The sequence below is a fragment of the Pristiophorus japonicus genome, chromosome 3 (genome assembly GCF_044704955.1).
Source record: "Pristiophorus japonicus isolate sPriJap1 chromosome 3, sPriJap1.hap1, whole genome shotgun sequence".
Taxonomy (NCBI): domain Eukaryota; kingdom Metazoa; phylum Chordata; class Chondrichthyes; family Pristiophoridae; genus Pristiophorus; species Pristiophorus japonicus.
The window spans coordinates 69,764,852-69,784,514 of NC_091979.1; the positions used below are offsets into that span (position 1 = coordinate 69,764,852).

The window sequence follows — 19,663 nt, forward strand, 5'->3', positions numbered from 1 at the left end:
ACTCCTGGATGCACTTCTTCCACTTAGGGCGGTCTTTGGCCAGGAACTCCCAGGTGTCAGTGGGGATGTTGCACTTCATCAGGGAGGCTTTGAGGTAACATTTCCTCTGCCGTCTTTGGCTCATTTCCCATGAAGGAGTTCTGAGTAGAGCGCTTGCTTTGGGAGTCTCGTGTCTGGCATGCGGACAATGTGGCCTGCCCAGCGGAGCTGATCGAGTGTGGTCAGTGCTTCAATGCTGGGGATGTTGGCCTGGTTGAGGACACTAATGTTGGTGCGTCTGTCCTCCCAGGGTATTTGTAGGATCTTGCGGAGGCATCGTTGGTGGTATTTCTCCAGCGACTTGAGGTGTCTACTGTACATGGTCCATGTCTCTGAGCCATACAGGAGGCAGGTATTACTACAGCCCTGTAGACCATGAGCTTCGTGGCAGTTTTGAGGGCCTGGTCTTCAAACACTCTTTTCCGCACTGGAGGCGGTGTTGAATCTCGTCGTCAATATCTGCTCTTGTTGATAAGAGTCTGCCGGGCTATGGAAAATGGTCCACGTTGTCCAGGACCACGCCGTGGATCTTGATGACTTGGGGGCAGTGCTGTGCGACGAGGACAAGCTGGTGGAGGACCTTTGTCTTACGGATGTTTAGCTTAAGGCCCATGCTTTTGTACGCCTCAGTAAATATGTCGACTATGTTCTGGAGCTCAGCCTCTGTATGTGCGCAGACGCCGGCGTCGTCCGTGTACTATAGCTCGACGACACAGCACAGTTACATCATAGGTGATGACCTGTCAAGCTCATGCCAGCTCTCTGCAACAGCACTTCAGCTAGTCCCACTCCCCAGCCCTTTCCCACATTACAACAGTGACTACACTCCAAAAGTATTCATTGGCTGTAAAGCATTCTGAGACGTCCGGTGGTCATGAAAAGCACTATATAAATGCAAGTCTTTCTTTTTCTTTCTTTCCTCAAAGCCCTGCAAATTCTTTTCCATCACGTACTTATCCAATTGTCTTTTGAAAGCCACGATTGTGTCTGCCTCCACTACCCTTTTAGGCAGTGCATTCCAGATCCTAACCACTCACTGCATAAAAAAGATTTTCCTCATGTCATCTTTGGTTCTTTTGCCAATCACCTTGAATCTGTGTCCACTAATTTTCGACCCTCCTGCCAATGGGAACAGTTTCTCTCGATCTATTCTGTCCAGACCCTTAATGATTTTGAATACTTCTATTAAATCTCCTCTCAATCGTCTCTGCTCTAAGGAGAACAACCCCAGCTTCTCCAGTCTATCCATGTAACTGAAGTCCTTCATCCCTGGAATCAGTCTCGTAAATCTTTTTTGCACCCTCTCTCAGGCCTTCACATCCTTCCTAAAGTGCGATGCCCAGAATTGGACACAATACTCCAGTTGAGACCAAACCAATGTTTTATAAACGTTCATCAAGGTTGTAGCAAGGGATCACTTTATTTGATTTCTAACATGATTGCATCCAATTATTCATTGGTGAAATTGATGTGCATGTTAGGAACATCTTTGCTACCATGAATTTCTGTTGTCATTTGTGTCTGTTATGAACCGCTTCTGTTACTATGGTAACATCTAAGCTGTGAATGTAATCACACCTTCCGTTTTCCTTGTAATGATTATAAGAATTGACTAAACATCTTAATGAAGATGCCTAAATCCCAAACAGTTACGGAAATTGATGTGTAAAGTGATTGATTTTCTAGAAATGGTTTTTATTAGCCTTTTATTTATTTGCTGAATCCATTACTAAATTTAAAATGCATTACCTTAATTAAGTGCATCTGTCTCATTTGACTATTTCCCATACTTCTTTCATCTGGAACAAGTCAATGGGGTAGATCTTGACTTTGTGCGACAATAGAAAAAGGGTGATAGTGAATTGGCAGCCCATTTTATATCTCTCCCCATTTTTATTTCCATTGCAATCAGTGGAAATAAAAATTGGGAGAGACGTAAAACAGTCTGTCGACTCGCTATTACTCGTTTTGCACTATCGTACCGTCACAATCTACCCCAATATGTTTGTACCAAAAAGGAAAGGTAGAAATGGTTACAAGCAAATCCACTTTGTTCGCCTCTAGATTCATTTTTAATTTAGCTGCAACTTGGGCAACTCAATTTATTAGTGAGTTTGACAAATTACCTGTGCATTTCAATGGCCCTGAAATTCCGGTCGAAGGCTTCCTTTGGATGAATGCCTCCGACCCGAGAAATATTTGCGAAAGTACCTGGTGCTCCTGGAGACACATTAGATTCCTGTCGGAGGCCTTCTCTTCCCGCGCATCAGAGCCCGTCCATGTCTTCCAGGTACGCACGGAGAAGTTGGAGTCACGTGGACCTGGACAACCAATCACGGAACAGTGTTCTCATTGATCGCAATGGGAACTCCGTAACTCCGAGATCTCATTGCTATCAATGAGAAAAAAAACACCCAAACACAACACAACAAACAAAAAAAAAACTCACTCCAAAACCAATTGAAATTAAAATTAATCAAATGGTTTAAAAAAAATGTATTTTTTGGATTTCTTTTTTATGTCTTTTAATGGGGTTCAAAATAAACTTACCTTAATGGGCAGGGCCCCCACTCTAAAAAATGTGTGTTTAAATGTTATTTTTATATGTTTTAAAACTCTTACGCTGGTAAATGTAGGCAATGCGCCTGCTTTTACCAGGCGTAAAAGTTTTAAGGTCATTCTTTGGGCAAGAAATGGGCAAATAGCCCAATCTTGCCCGCACGAATGTCTTTGCTCTGGGGACGCGGGGGATCTGTCAAGAGAAATCTTGACAGATCGAAAAAGGTGGTTTTCAGCGCATGCGCATTGTGCGCCAAAAACTGGCTTTTGCGAAGCTTCGCCAGGTCCATACACACTCAGCCCCAATATGTTTCTACTGGCTCACAGATGCAGGGCGCACATTTATTTATTTCTCAGAATCTACTCAAGATAAAACTGAGGCACCAAATAAAAATGAACTGATTGCCTTTTTAACTAGTACTGCTATCCTTTAACTGTATGACTGTTTAAAGTGTCCTTTTTTTGTTACCATAGAGACCACTCACTCATGTTAGCTTGGCTGCATTCCATTACACTGAACAATAATTTTAGGAGTCTGTGCCCTTCAATGCTGATCACTATTGTGTAGAATTGATTCCAAAACCAACATTTTTCAACAGAGATTTGATTTTGACTGTTTATCAGGGAATTTTTCTACCTATCCTTCCTCTCCTGAAGGTAACAATTCATGCTGGGGTATGATTCTGTATCCATCAGCAGCCCTGCTCTACAACTGAAACATTGCTTCCTTACTTCTGAATGGTGGCAGATTAGGAAAAGGGGAGGTGCAACGAGATCTGGGTGTCATGGTTCATCAGTCACTGAAAGTGGGCACGCAGGTACAGTAGGCGGTCAAGAAGGCAAATGGTATGTTGGCCTTCATAGTTAGGGGATTTGAATATAGGAGCAGGGAGGTCTTAATGCAGTTGTACAGGGCCTTAGTGAGGCCTCACCTGGAATATTGTGTTCAGTTTTGGTCTCCCAGTCTGAGGAAGGACGTTCTTGCTTTTGAGGGAGTGCACTAGACTGATTCCAGGGATGGCTGGGCTGTCATATGAGGAGAGACTGGATCAACTGGGCCTTTATTCACTGGAGTTTAGAAGGATGAGAGGGGATCTCATAGAAACATATAAGATTCTGACGGGACTGGACAGGTTAGATGCGGGAAGAATGTTCCCGATGTTTGGGAAGTCCAGAACCAGGGGTCTTGGTCTTAGGATAAGGGATAGGCCATTTAGAACTGAGATGAGGAGAAACTTCTTCACTGAGAGTTGTTATCCTGTGGAATTCCCAACCGCAGAGAGTTGTTGATGCCAGTTCATTGGATATATTCAAGAGTGGCCCTTACGGCTAAAGGGATCAAGCGGTATGCAGAGAAAGCAGGAATGGGGTACTGAAGTTGCATGATCAGCCGAAGGGCCAAATGGCCTACTCCTGCACCTATTTTCTATGTTTCTATGTTTCTATGTTTTGCATTTCAACCTCTTGAGATAAGGTGAGATAAAGGCCAACATTCTATTCGCCTTTTTGATTACTTTTTGTACTTGTCCACATTCCCGTCAGGAAGAAAATATTCTGATTTGTTTCCTTGGATGGAAAATGGAGGACTGCACACTTCACATTGAATGCACTTTGCTATAGTTTTAGCCTCTCAGTTAATTTGTCTATGTTCCTTTGTAACGTCTTAATTTCATCTACACAACTTACTATATTTCCTAACTTAGAGTCATTTGCAAAATTGGATATACAACTCTCTATTCCTTCATTTAAGCCATTGATGTATATGGTGAAAAGCTAAGACCCCAGTACAGATGCCTGGGGAGCACAACCTGTCACATTCCACCAATCATAGAATATTCCATTTATCCCTACTCTCTATCTCCTACCTCCCAACCAATTACTACTCCAGTAACTTCCCAACAACTGATATTAAACTGACAGGATTGTAGCTACCTGGTTTCTTCTCTTAACTAATGGAATGCCTTGCACAATTTTCCAATGGCACATTTCCTGAATCTAGAGAGCTATGAAAAATTATGACTAACGTATTTACAATTTACCTTTTATTTCTTTGAATACCCTGTAGTGGAAACCATCTTATACTAGAGATGTGTTTATTTTAAATCCCATTATTTTTTCTTTTCCCATTTTCTTACTTATATTGAATTCTCTAAGTTCTTCCCCATGACTTATTTTCAGATTTCCTTACATTTTGTTCTCTTTCTCAAATGTGAGAACGGATACAAAGTATTAATTTGCCAAGTTTGTCAATTTGTTATTGTCCATTATGGTCTTGCCTGAATCTGTTTTAATGAACCCATATTCCCCTTTACCACTCTCTTTCTTTTAATATATTTAAGAGCACTTGGTATGGGACGTTTGATGTTCCTGTAGCGCATGACTGAACCTCAGGTGTTTTTTTTATTTGTTCATGGGATGTGGCCATTTGCTGGCAGGGCCAGAAGCATTTATTGCCCATCCCTAATGCCCTTGAGAAAATGGTAGTGAGCCACTTTCTTGAACCGCTGCAGTCCATGTGGTGAAGGTTCTCCCACAGGGAGGGAGTTCTAGAATTTTGACCCAGCAATGGTGAAGGAACGGAGGTTTATTTCCAAGTCAGGATGGTGTGTGACTTGGAGGGGAACTTGGAGCTGGCGGTGTTCCCATGCACCTGCTGCCTTTGTCCTTTTAGGTGGTAGAGATCGTGGGTTTTGGATGTGCTGCTGAAGAAGCCTTGGTGAGTTGCTGCAGTGCATCTTGTAGATGGTATACACTGCAACCATGCTACGCCACTGGTCGAGGGAGTAAATGTTTAAGGTGGTGGATGGGGTGCCAATCAAGTGGGCTGCTTTGTCCTGGATGGTGTTAGACTTCTTAAGTGTTGTTGGAGCTGCACTCGTCCAGGCAAGTGGAGAATATTTCATCACACTCCTGACTTGTGCCTTATAGATGGTGGAATGGCTTTGGGGAGTCAGAAGCTGAGACACTAGCCACAGAATAACCAGCCTCTGACCGACTCTCACATCCACTGTAGTTATGTGGCTGATCCAGTTAAGTTTCTGGTCCATGATGACTGCCAGGATGTTGATGGTGAGGGATTCGGCGATGGTAATGCCGTTGAATGTCAAGGGGTGGTGGTTGGACTCTCTCTTGTTGGAGATCGTCATTGCCTGGCACTTTTGTGGCACGAATGTTACTTGCCACTTATCAGTCCAAGTCTGAATGTTGTCCAGATCTTGCTCCATGCAGGCATGGATTGCATCATTATCTGAGGAGTTGTGAATGAAACTGAACACTGTGCAATCATCAGCGATCATCCCCACTTCTGATCCTATGATGGAGGGAAGGTCGTTGATGAAACAGATGAAGATGATTGAGCCTAGGACACTGCCCTGAACAACTCCTGCAGCGATGTCCTGGGGCTGGGATGATTGATGTCCAACAACCACAACAACCTTCCTTTGTGCTAGGTATAACTTCAGCCATTGGAGATGTCTTCCCTGATTCCCATTGACTTCAATTTTACTAGGGCTCCTTTCTGCCACACTCGGTCAAATACTGCCTTAATGTCAAGGGCAGTCACTCTCACCTCACCTCTGGAATTCAGCTTTTTTGTCCATGATCGAGGCTGTAATGAGGTCTGCAGCTGAGTGGTCTTGGCGGAACTTAAACTGGTCATCAGTGAGCAGGTTATTGGTAAGTGAGTGCTGCTTGATAGCACTGTTGATGACACCTTCCATCGCTTTGCTGATGATTGAACATAGATTGATGGGGCGGTAATTGTCCGGACTGGAATTGTCCTAGTCAGAGTAGGAATCGCAGGATAGCGCAGATGAATACGTGGCTTGAGCAGTGGTGCAGCAGGGAGGGATTCAAATTCCTGGGGCATTGGAACAGATTCTGGGGGAGGTGGGACCAGTATAAACCGGACGGTCTGCACCTGGGCAGGACCGGAACCAATGTCCTAGGGGGAGTGTTTGCTAGTGCTGTTGGGGAGGAGTTAAACTAATATGGCAGGGGGATGGGAACCAATGCAGGGAGACAGAGGGAAACAAAAAGGAGACAAAAGCAAAAGACAGAAAGGAGATGAGTAAAAGTGGAGGGCAGAGAAACCCAAGGCAAAAAACAAAAAGGGTCACTGAATATAAAGGGGCTGCAGGAGGGGGTCAAAACTAAAAATCATGGTTTAAAAATTAGGATTAAAACACTCTACCTAAATGCACGCAGCATTCGAAATAAAGTAAATGAGTTGACAGCACAAATCATTACAAATGGGTATGATTTGGTGGCCATTACAGAAACATGGTTGCAGGGTGGCCAAGACTGGGAATTAAACATACAGGGGTATCTGAGGATTCGGAAAGATAGACAAGAAGGGAAAGGAGGTGGGGTAGCTCTGTTAATAAAGGATGATATCAGGGCAGTTGTGAGAGACGATATTGGCTCGAATGAACAAAATGTTGAATCATTGTGGGTGGAGATTAGAGATAGTAAGGGGAAAAAGTCACTGGTGGGCGTAGCTTATAGGCCCCCAAATAATAACTTCACGGTGGGGCGGGCAATAATCAAGGGAATAATGGAGGCATGTGAAAAAGGAACGGCAGTAGTCATGGGGGATTTTAACCGACATATCGATTGGTCAACTCAAATCGCACGGGGTAGCCTGGAGGAGGAATTCATAAAATGGCATACGGAATTGTTTCTTAGAATGGTATGTAACAGAACCTACAAGGGAGCAAGCTATCTTAGATCTGGTCCCGTGTAATGAGACAGGAAAAATAAACGATCTCCTAGTAAAAGATCCTCTCGGAATGAGTGATCACGGTATGGTTGAATTTGTAATACAGATTGAGGGTGAGGAAGTTGTGTCAGAAACGAACGTACTATGCTGAAACAAAGGAGACTAAAGTGGGATGAGGGCAGAGTTGGCTAAAGTAGACTGGAAACATAGACTAAACAGTGGCACAATTGAGGAACAGTGGAGCACATTTAAGGAGCTCTTTCATAGTGCGCAACAAAAATATATTCCAGTGAAAAAGAAGGGCAGTAAGAGAAGGGATAACCAGCCGTGGATAACCAACGAAATAAAGGAGAGTATCAAATCAAAGACCAATGCGTATAAGGTGGCCAAGGTTAGTGGGAAACTAGAAGATTGGGAAAAATTTAAACAACAGCAAAGAATGACTAAAAAAGCAATAAAGAAAGGAAAGATAGATTACGAAGGTAAACTTGTGCAAAACATAAAAACAGACAGTAAAAGCTTTTAACAGATATATAAAACGGAAAAGAGTGACTAAAGTAAATGTTGGTCCCTTAGAAGATGAGAAGGGGGATTTAATAATGGGAAATGTGGAAATGGCTGAGACCTTAAACAATTATTTTGCTTGCGTCTTCACAGTGGAAGACACAAAAACCATGCCAAAAATTGCTGGTCACAGGAATGTGGGAAGGGAGGACCTTGAGACAATCACTATCACTAGGGGGGTAGTGCTGGACAGGCTAATGGGACTCAAGGTAGACAAGTACCCTGGTGCTGATGAAATGCATCCCAGGGTATTAAAAGAGATGGCGGAAGTTATAGCAGATGCATTCGTTATAATCTACCAAAATTCTCTGGACTCTGGGGAAGTACCAGCAGATTGGAAAGCAGCTAATGTAATGCCTCTGTTTAAAAAAGGGGGCAGACAAAAGGCAGGTAACCATAGGCCGGTTAGTTTAACATCTGTCGTGGGGAAAATGCTTGAAGCTATCATTAAGGAAGAAATAGCAGGACATCTAGATAAGAATAGTGCAATCAAGCAGACGCAGCATGGATTCATGAAGGGGAAATCATGTTTAACTAATTTACTAGAATTCTTTGAGGATATAACGAGCATGGTGGATAGAGGTGCACCGATGGATGTGGTGTATTTAGATTTCCAAAAGGCATTCGATAAGGTGCCACACAAAAGGTTACTGCAGAAGATAGAGGTACGCAGAGACAGGAAATGTATTAGCATTGATAGAGAATTGGCTGGCGAACAGAAAGCAGAGAGTCGGGATAAATGGGTCCTTTTCGGGTTGGAAATCAGTGGTTAGTGGTGTGCCACAGGGATCGGTGCTGGGACCACAACTGTTTACAATATACATAGATGACCTGGAAGAGGGGACAGAGTGTAGTGTAACAAAATTTGCAGATGACACTAAGATTAGTGGGAAAGCAGGTTGTGTAGAGGACACAGAGAGGCTGCAAAGAGATTTGGATAGGTTAAGTGAATGGGCGAAGGTTTGGCAGATGGAATACAATGTCGGAAAGTGTGAAGTCATCCACCTGGGGAAAAAAAACAGTAAAAGGGAATATTATTTGAATGGGGAGAAATTACAACATGCTGCGATGCAGAGGGACCTGGGAGTCCTTGTGCATGAATCCCAAAAAGTTAGTTTGCAAGTGCAGCAGGTAAGCAGGAAGGCGAATGGAATGTTGGCCTTCATTGCGAGAGGGATGGAGTAAAAAAGCAGGGAGGTCCTGATGCAACTGTATAGGGTATTGGTAAGGCCACACCTGGAGTACTGCGTGCAGTTTTGGTCACCTTACTTAAGGAAGGATATACTAGCCTTGGAGGGGGTACAGAGATGATTCACTAGGCTGATTCCGGAGATGAGGGGGTTACCTTATGATGATAGATTGAGTAGACTGGGTCTTTACTTGTTGGAGTTCAGAAGGATGAGGGGTGATCTTATAGAAACATTTAAAATCATGAAAGGGATAAACAAGATAGAGGCAGAGAGGTTGTTTCCACTGGTAGGGGAGACTAGAACTAGGGGGCACAGCCTCAAAATACGGGAGAGCCAATTTAAAACCGAGTTGAGAAGGAATTTCTTCTCCCAGAGGGTTGTGAATCTGTGGAATTCTCTGCCCAAGGAAGCAGTTGAGGCTAGCTCATTGAATGTATTCAAGTCACAGATAGATAGATTTTTAACCAATAAGGGAATTAAGGGTTACAGGGAGTGGGTGGGTTAGTGGAGCTGAGTCCACGGCCAGATCAGCCATGATCTTATTGAATGGCGGAGCAGGCTCGAGGGGCTAGATGGCCTACTCCTGTTCCTAATTCTTATGTTCTTATGTCCTGTTTTTTGTGGCCAGGACATGCTTGCACAATTTTCAACATTTTCAGGTAGATGTCAGTGTTGCAGCTGTACTAGAACGGCTTGGCTAGCAGCGTGACTAGTTCTGGAACACAATTCTTCAGCACGACTCCCGGGATGTTGTTGGTGCCCATAGCCTTTGCTGTATCCAGTGTGCTCAGCAGTTTCTTGATATCACATGGAGCGAATCGAATTGGCTGAAGACTGGCTTCTGTGGTGGTGGAGACCTCAGGAGTAGGCCGATATGGTTGTGGGATCTATTAGCTCTGTCAATAGCTCTGCATGCTGTTTCCACTTTTTAGCAAGCATGTAGGCCTGTTTTGTAGCTTCATCAGGTTGGGACGACATTTTTAGGTATGTCTGCTGCTGCTCCTGGCATGCTCTTCTCCACTCCTCATCAAACCAGGGTTAGCCTGCTGGCTTGATTGTAATGGTAGAATGAAGGACATGCCGGGCTATGCAGTTACAGATTGTGGTGGAATACAATTCTGCTGCTGCTGATGGCCCACAGCACCTCATGGATGCCCAGTTTTGAGCTGCTGGGGCTGTTCTTAATCTATCTCATGTAGCATGGTGGTCGTGCCACACAATACATAAGAACATAAGAAATAGGAACAGGAGTAGGTCATACGGCCCCTTGAGCCTGCTCCGCTATTTAATAAGAGCATGGCTGATCTGATCATGTACTCAGCTCCACTTCCTGCCCGCTCCCCATAACCCCTTATCCCCTCATCGTTTAAGAAACTGTTTATTTCTGTCTTAAATTTATTCAATGTCCCAGCTTCCACAGCTCTCTGAGGCAGCGAATTCCACAGATTTACAACCGTCTGAAAGAAGACATTTCTCCTCATCTCTGTTTTAAATGGACGGCCCCTTATTCTAAGGTTATGCCCTCTAGATCTAGTCTCCCCCATCAGTGGAAACATTCTCTCTGCATCCACCTTGTCAAGCCCCCTCATAATCTTATACGTTTCGATAAGATCACCTCTCATTCTTCTGAATTCCAATGAGTAGAGGCCCAACCTACTCAACCTTTCCTCATAAGTTAACCCCTTGTCCACAGAATCAGTGAACCTTCTCTGAACTGCCTCCAAAGCAAGTATATCCTTTCGCAAATATGGAAATCAAAACTGCACGCAGTATTCCAGGTGTGGCCTCACCAATACCTTATATAGCTGTAGTAAGACTTCCCTGCTTTTGTACTCCAGCCCCTTTGCAATAAAGGCCAAGATACCATTGACCTTCCTGATCACCTGCTGTACCTGCATACTATCCCCACAAGTACTCCCAGGTCCCGCTGTACTGCGGCACTTTGCAGTCTTTCTCCATTTAAATAATAACTTGCTCTTTGATGTTTTCTGCCAAAGTGCATGACCTCACACTTTCCAACATTATACTCCATCTGCCAAATTTTTGCCCACTCACTTAGCATGTCTATGCCCTTTTGTAGATTTTTTGTGTCCTCCTCACACATTGCTTTTCCTCCCAGCTTTGTATCATCAGCAAACTTGGCTACGTTACACTCAGTCCCTTCTTCCAAGTCTTAATATAGATTGTAAATAGTTGGGGTCCCAGCACTGATCCCTGCGGCACTGCACTAGTTACTGGTTGCCAACCAGAGAATGAACCATTTATCCCGACTCTCTGTTTTCTGTTAGTTAGCCAATCCTCGAGACATGCCCCAACCCCATTAACTTTTATCTTGTGCAGTAACCTTTTATGTGGCACCTTGTCAAATGCCTTCTGGAAGTCCAAACACACCACATCCACTGGTTCCCCTTTATCCACCCTCAAAGAATTCCAGCAAATTTGTCAAACATGACTTCCCTTCATAAATCCATGCTGACTCTGCCTGACCAAATTTTGCTTTTCCAAATGTCCTGCTACTGCTTCTTTAATAATGGACTCCAACATTTTCCCAACCACAGATGTTAGGCTAACTGGTCTATAGTTTCCTGCTTTTTGTCTGCCTCCTTTTTTAAATAGGGGCATTACATTTGCAGTTTTCCAATCTGCTGGGACCTCCCCAGAATCTAGGGAATTTTGGTAAATTACAACCAATGCATCCACAATCCCTACGATGGAGGGTGTCTTCAGTCTGAAGATGGGACCTTCTACCAATACTGACATGGACAGATGTATTTGCGACAGGTAGATTGGTGAGGACAATGTCAGGTAGGTTTTTCCCTCATGTTGGATCTTTCACCACCTTCAACAAGCCCAGTCTGGCAGCTATGTCCTTCAGGACTCAGCCAGCTTGGTCAGTGCTACCGAGCCACTGTCGATGATGGACATTGAAGTCTCCCACCCAGAGTACATTCTGTGTCCTTGCTACAAGGACATTCCCACGGATAGTTCTGGTCACTGTACTATAGGAAGGACATAATTGCACTCGAGAGGGTACAGAGGAGATTTACTCGGATGCTGCCTGGAATCGAGAATCTTAGCTATGAGAACAAATTGGATAGGCTGGGTTTGTCCTCATTGGAACAGAGGAGACTTCATTGAGGTGTACAAAATATTGAGGGGCCTGGACATAGTGGATAGTAAGGGCCTATTTCCATTGGTGGAAGAATCTATTACGAGGGAGCATAGTTTTGGTGGAAGGTTTAGAGGGGATTTGAGGGGGGGTCTTCTTTACGCAGAGGGTTGTGGGGATCTGGAACTCGCTGCCTAGAAGAGTGGTAGATGCAGAAACCCTCACCACTTTTAAGAGATGGTTGGATGGGCACTTAAAGTGCCATAACCTGCAGGGTTACGGACCTTGAGCTGGTAATTGGGATTGGACTGGATGACCTTTTGTTGGACGGCGCAGATATAATGATAAGTACTGCAGGGAATCGAATACGGCCAGGGTGATCTCCTGGACTAGTTTCGATCACCTGGATGGGTTGAAGAGGAATTTTCCCAGATTCTTTCTCCCAAAATTGGCCTGGGCTTTTATCTGGTTTTTGCCTCTCCCAAGAGATCACATGGCTCCGGTTGGGGTGGAGTGTAGAATGTTTCAGTGTAAGGGGTGTCGCAGTTGTGTGGGGCGGACTGGTTGGACTGGGTGCTCTTTGCCTTCCCGTCATTGTTCATAGGTTTATATGTAACCTTTAGGGCTGCTGACCAAGGGCCGTGCAGCTCTTTGTCGGCCGGCGCGGACACGATGAGCCGAAATGGCCTCCTTCTGCGCTGTAAATTTCTATGTTTCTATGATGGTAATGGAGGAGTCTGGGTGAAATGTTTGATTCTGTGAGTGTGAATATGTCAGGCTGTTGCTTGATTCGTCTGTGGGACAGCTCTCCCAATTTTGGTACAAGTCCCCAGATGTTAGTGAAGAGGACTTTGCAGGACTGACTGGGCTGGGTGTGTCGCTGTTGTGTCTGATGCCTAGGTTGATGCCGGGTGATCTATCCGGTTTTATTCTTTGTGTACTTCTTTGAAGTATTTTTGAACAACTGAGTAGCTTGCTAGGCCATATCAGAGGGCAGTTAAGAGTCACCCACATTGCTGTGGGTCTGAAGTCACATATAGGCCGGACCAGGTAAGAATGGCAGATTTCCTTCCCTAAAGTGAGCCAGATGGTTTTTACGATAATCTGGTAGTTTCATGGTCACCATTATTGATACTAGCTTTTTATTCGAGATTGTGTATGATGATTGTAGGTGTCCTGAAATAAACTGTGCAACAGTGTTAGCGAATTTACATTGCTGATGTGAATTTTATTTCTATGCCTATACAGATGTGTATCCATATGGTTACAAATATCAAATAATCTGCACATCAGGATGTAAGTGATTGCTGATACCCTTAATTTAGCTTTTCAGATATATTTTGTGTAGTTTTGCATATCATTTATTGTGCAAATATCTTGAATTATGAGGACCATAAAATAGTACATAGTTGCAACATTTTGTGTCAATTCTCTATTTTATAAATATGTAAATATTCAAAATGCATTATGATTTTGTTACAAAACATTTATTTTGATGAGAGGGAGTGGAAAAAATTGCTGAATATTAAAATGATTTAGCCAACAGACCTAAGAGCTGATACTACACAAGCCTTGGCAATTCTCAAATTGCCCCTTTAAAAACATGTTTCTGGCTCATTTCATAAAAATTATTCCTCCTATTTTCCATTGAAAATTCTGAAATTCTGCAAGTTAATGTCAGAGTGCATTAACACATTGATGCACTGAGCCATAGAATGGTACTGTGCAGGTTCTCCAATCTGTTTTTCAATGTGGTGAGTTTTTGAACTGAGCACAGTCATCTGAGTAAAGGCAGGGGACAAGATCTCCTGAAAGACTGCGAGAAAATTACCAAGTAGCTAAACCCCTGCTAATCTCCTGTCGTTCTTAGCAACCAGTTTGGAGCAGTATCAGCAATAGATATGAGAGCATGCACCCTATCTATCTGAGAATTACATAGAATTTACAGCACAGAAGCAGGTCATTTGGCCCACCATTCTGGTGCTTATGCTCTACACAAGCCTCCTCCCACTCCAGTTGTTTTATCTCACCCTGTCAACATATTCTTCTATTTCTTTTGCCCTCATATACTTATCTAGCTTCCCCTTAAATGCATTTTCTCATTGAGGTGTTTGGCATGGCGTGATCCAAGGGAGTTTAGAGCAAATAACTTACAAAATGAAGAAGGAAGTGCAAAATCATAAAACATTTCTGTGGTTTTATTGATTTATGGAACTTATTCTGAGAGAAATAATGTTAACATTAAAGAATGCACAAAGTTTTGTCTGGAGATATGTGTCTGCAGCATCCATTGCGAGAAGTGACCATGTCATTGAAGATCGAGGAGACCTCAGAGTAAGGGCTGGGGAAAACAGCTATCATCATTCAGGAACTGGAACACTTCCGGGAGCCTGTCAGATTTGATTGCATTTTCATTTGAGAAAGAGAAAATCAAGTCACATTTGTGAGAATTAAGAAATAGACTGGCAACTCATAGCGAGCCGTAGTCATATTAGTACTGACATATAATTTATAATGAATGTTTCTTCCACCCATGATAATTTAGATTTTTTCCATTTGAAGGAAATATTGTAAATGAGGTTGCACTAATTAGTAACTCTCGTGTACTTTAACAGATGTTTACATAAGAACATAAGAATTAGGAACAGGAGTAGGCCATCTAGCCCCTCGAGCCTGCTCCGTCATTCAACAAGATCATGGCTGATCTGGCCGTGGACTCAGCTCCACTTACCCGCCCGCTCCCCAGAACCCTTAATTCCCTTATTGGTTAAAAATCTATCTATCTGTGATTTGAATATATTCAATGAGCTAGCCTCAACTGCTTCCTTGGGCAGAGAATTCCACAGATTCACAACCCTCTGGGAGAAGAAATTCCTTCTCAACTCGGTTTTAAATTGGCTCCCCCGTATTTTGAGGCTGTGTTCCCTAGTTCTAGTCTCCCCGACCAGTGGAAACAAGCTCTCTGCCTCTATCTTGTCTATCCCTTTCATTATTTTAAATGTTTCTATAAGATCACCCCTCATCCTTCTGAACTCCAACGAGTAAAGACCCAGTCTAGTCATAATTTTGCTATCTTGTTCATCATTTTTTTTCCTCTTTAAATAGCATATTGCAGGAGACCTATTAATTGCACTCTTCATTAAATACAAAATATGTAATTAACACACATACCACAGCTCTCAATGTGACTATTTATTTTATTGATATAACACTTTAGTGATGATTTTTGTTCTATTTGACTTGCATCATCATAGGCAGTCCCTCGAAATCGAGGAACACTTGCTTCCACTCTAAAAGTGAGTTCTCAGGTGACTGTACAGTCCAATACAGGTGGGATAGACAGTCGTTGAAGGAAAGGGTGGGGGGGAATCAGGTTTGCTGCATGCTCCTTCCGCTGCCTGCGCTTGTTTTCTGCATGCTGTCGCTGACGAGACTCGAGGTGCTCAGTGCCCTCCCAGATGTTCTTCTTCCACTTAGAGCAGTCTTTGGCCAGGGATTCCTAGGTGTCGGTGGGGATGTTGCACTTTATCAAGAAGGCTTTGAGGGTGTCCTTGAAACGTTTCCTCTGCCCACCTGGGGATTGCTTGCCGTGTAGGAGTTCCGAGTAGAGCACTTGCTTTGGGAGTCTTGTGTCGGGCATGCGGACAGTGTGGCCCACCCAATGGAGCTGGTCAAGTGTGGTCAGTACTTCGATGCTGGGGATGTTGGCCTGATCAAGAACACTGATGTTGGTGCGTCTATCCTCCCAGGGGATTTGCAGGATTTTGCGGAGACAGCGTTGGTAGTATTTCTCCAGCAATTTGAGGTGTCTACTGTATATGCTCAATGTCTCTGAACCATGTAGGAAGGTGGGTATCACTACAGCTCTGTAGACTATAAGCTTGGTGCCAGATTTGAGGTCCTGGTCTTCGAACACTCTCTTCCTCAGGCGACCGAAGGCTGCGCTGGTGAACTGGAGGGCAGTGTTGGACCTCGTCGTCGATGTCTGTCCTTGCTGATAGTAGGCTCCCGAGGTATGGAAAGTGGTCCACGTTGTCCAAGGCGGCGTCATGGATTTTGATGACCGAGTGGCGGGGCGGGGGGGGGGGGGCAGTGCTGTGTGGCAGGGTCAGGTTGGTGGAGGACCTTTGTCTTACGGATGTTTAATGTAAGGCCCATGCTTTCGTATGCCTCTGTGAAGATGTTGACGATGGCTTGGAGTTCAGCCTCTGAATGTGCGCAGACGCAGGCATTGTCCGCATACTGTAGTTCGATGACAGAGGATGGGACGGCTTTGGATCTAGCCTGGAGCCGACTAAGGTTGAACAGGTTCCCACTGGTTCTATAGTTTGTTGAGCTTGTCGAGCGTGAGATGAAGCATTGCAGTGAGGAAGATCGAGAAGAGGGTTGGTGTGATGGCGCAGCCCTGCTTGACCCCCGTCCAGGCGTGGATTGGGTCTGTGATGGATCCATCGGTTAGGATCACAGCTTGCATGTTGTTGTGGAGTAGGTGGAGGATGGCGACAGACATTTGGGGACAGCCGAAACGGAGGAGGATGCTCCATCGTCCCTCATGGTTAATAGGATCAAAGGCCTTTGTGAGGTCAAAAAAGGCCATGTACAAGGGTTGGTGCCGTTCCCTGCATTTCTCTTGCAGTTGTCACGCCAGGAAGATCATGTACCCCGTAGTGGACGGAATCTGCATTGTGACTCTGGGAGGAGCTCTTCAGCCACAGGGAGAAGACGTTTGAGGTGGATTCTAGCGATGAGTTTCCCAGTGGCTGACAACAGGGAGATTTCTCTGTAGTTGCCGCAGTCGGACTTGTCCCCTTTTTTAAAGATGGTCACCATTACGGCATCTCTGAGATCTCCAGGCATGCACTCCTCCTTCCAGATGAGAGAGATGAGGTCATGCATTCGCGCCAATTGTGCCTCTCCGTCATACTTTAGAGCCTCAGCGGGAATTCCACCTGCTCCTGATTCCTTGTTGTTCTTGAGCTGATGGATGGCCTTTTCTACGTCATGCAGGGCTGGGGTTTTGCTGAGATGGTGGCGGGTAGCATGCTGCGGGATGGAGTCGAGGACACTCGAGTCAAAGGCAGAGCCTCGATTAAGAAGATCTTCGAAGGGGATTTGCAGGATCTTCGATATAAAATTTGCATTATTGTTAAGGTTCTATTTGACTTGCATAGGCCTGGGGCAGCATCTATACAGTTGATGCCCAAAGATGCCAATCAGCCTTAGGTTAATGCCAACACTAGTACTAAAAATACACATTACATTTTGAATTAATTTGACTATTGTCTTGATAGTTATTTGTATGATTGTTCGCACAAAATTCCCCGTGAAGGGTCTTTTTTTTTAAAAAGCTGATCTTCATTTGTAAATCTTAAACACTGGCGCACTTCATCTTAGAGTGTTCTTAATAAAGTGTTTGACCAATTCTTGCCGAGAGAGATCAAAGCTAGGAGAACCAAATGCTATTTTCATGAGCTTCTTAAGAAAACTTTGTACTCGTGTTCATGTGATAGTGAGCCTCGGGCCACATTTACATGAGGGCAGCGAGCTGCAGGCAACTGCTGGGTATCCCCAGGCAGCTTGCTGGAGAAGAGGATTTTGGACAGCTGCATTACCGGCAGCAGCCCTTGGGTATCTCCTGGGAGACGGGGAGAAACAACCCGTGGAGTGGGGGTTGGCGGGGGTGGGGGAGTGGGGTTGGGGTGCAGGACGATCGGAAGAGTAGGTTAGGCAATGGGGAGGGAGGGAGGGAGCAATCGGGAGAGGAGGGAGGCAATCGGGAGGGGGATGTGATCGGGTGGAAGGGGGTGATATAGAGAGTGCCAAGCGGGAGCTGGAAACATTCTTTAAAACTAACACTCCTTCTCCTCCCAGCTCATGTTAAAGTAAGTATTTTTTAGAAACGTACCTTTTTGGCGGTGATGCCGCATGTAGACCACGTTTTCCTGAAAGTAACCATCCTGAAAGTAGCCATGTTCAGGGCATACCAATTTTGCAAAGAGGGAGCCAAACAGGCATTAGATGCCATTTTTGCATATGCAAAGGGGCTAACATCTATTTCGGGCACGGGCCCTTGACCCTTTTTTTCTATCTTTACCAATATGGCTGGCAGCCCACTTCTGGCAGTAATGAGTACACATGCCTTGTCCACCATATTGGATGCTTAGACATCCATGTTGCTGCTGAAAACTGGTGCAGTGCCATTGAATTTCTAGATCCTGGAAATGAAATAATCTAGGAAACATGAGTTCAAATCAGACTATAGTAGTTTGAGAACTTGATTTCCATTTTTTTAAATCTAGAAATGAAAAACTGTTATCAGTCAAAGTGACTGCGAAGCTCTTGGATTGTTGTAAAAGCCCAGTTGGTTCACCAATGTCCTTATAGGGAAGCAAACCTGCCATCCTTACCTGGTCTGGCCTATATGTGACTCCACATAGTTGACGCTTAACTGCCCTCTGAAGTGGCCGAATAAGCTACCTTCTCAACACAACTGTGGATGGGCAATAAATACTAGTCTTGCCAGAGATGCCCACATCCTGAGAATTATTTGTTTTCAAAGTGCGGTGCTGATCTGAGGAGGGAATGAAGATGAGCTTGGTGAGGGAGTAGGAATAGTGGACATTCCTAAAAAGGGATTACAGCCAGGCCTGGAGAGAGAGCACTCTGCTTTATGGCGAGGGAGGAATGAATCATTCTTTTGTGGGGTTTTCTTTGAAGTTTGGCAGTGAGAAATTAATCAATGATCTAACAACAGTCTTTGTCTCAAATGCATCCCCTATATAAATCACAGCCTCTTTCTGAAAAGATGAATTGTCGTGCATGATGGGGGGGAATTAGTGTCTGCATTCGTTTTGCTAGTCACTTGTCATAAACAGAATAATTGGCCCTTCTGTTAAAGACTTAAACTACTATTTTAGTTTCATTACTTCATATTTTGGGGATTTTTGATGTCAAAATTGCAGGCCAAAAACTGAATAAAATGTAAACATAAAATGAATGAGATACCATGGAACGATTTCAATGTTGGGATTCAGGTGATTGTCATAAACCACTTTAACTTCACTTTCACAGTTTGACATAATCTCAGGCACTTCCAGGTGAACATTCTTTTCTATTTATGCAATACTTGGAGAATAACATTAGAAATATAATTTAAATGAATTCAATAAGATTTTTTATTTAAATACACATTTCAACATGGATTAATTTGATTCTCTTTTATAACAACATGGAAGGAAGTGCAACTGATCAGGGCATTCTAACAATGCAGACTTTTGCTCAGATAGTTTCATCTAGGGAGATAATACATAAATGCAGCAAAATCTGAATTACTTTCAAGTTTGAGTAATACTAAATTAGAATAACCTCATGCATAATATGTGATCCATTCTTATCTCTCCAGTCGTAGCCAGAGAATCACCTGCAAGGGTTTCCCTTTCCGCTCCCACACCGTTACCTTTCGTGTCCCCCAATGATCTATCC

At 44.0% G+C, this 19,663-nt stretch overlaps 1 protein-coding gene across 9 annotated transcripts in view; it reads left to right on the top strand.

The window, feature by feature from the left end:
• The window catches only part of LOC139259753 (nck-associated protein 5-like), a 1,255,355-nt gene that overhangs the window by 391,586 nt on the left and 844,106 nt on the right, over positions 1-19,663 (top strand). The gene's annotated exons all lie outside the window — the stretch shown is intronic.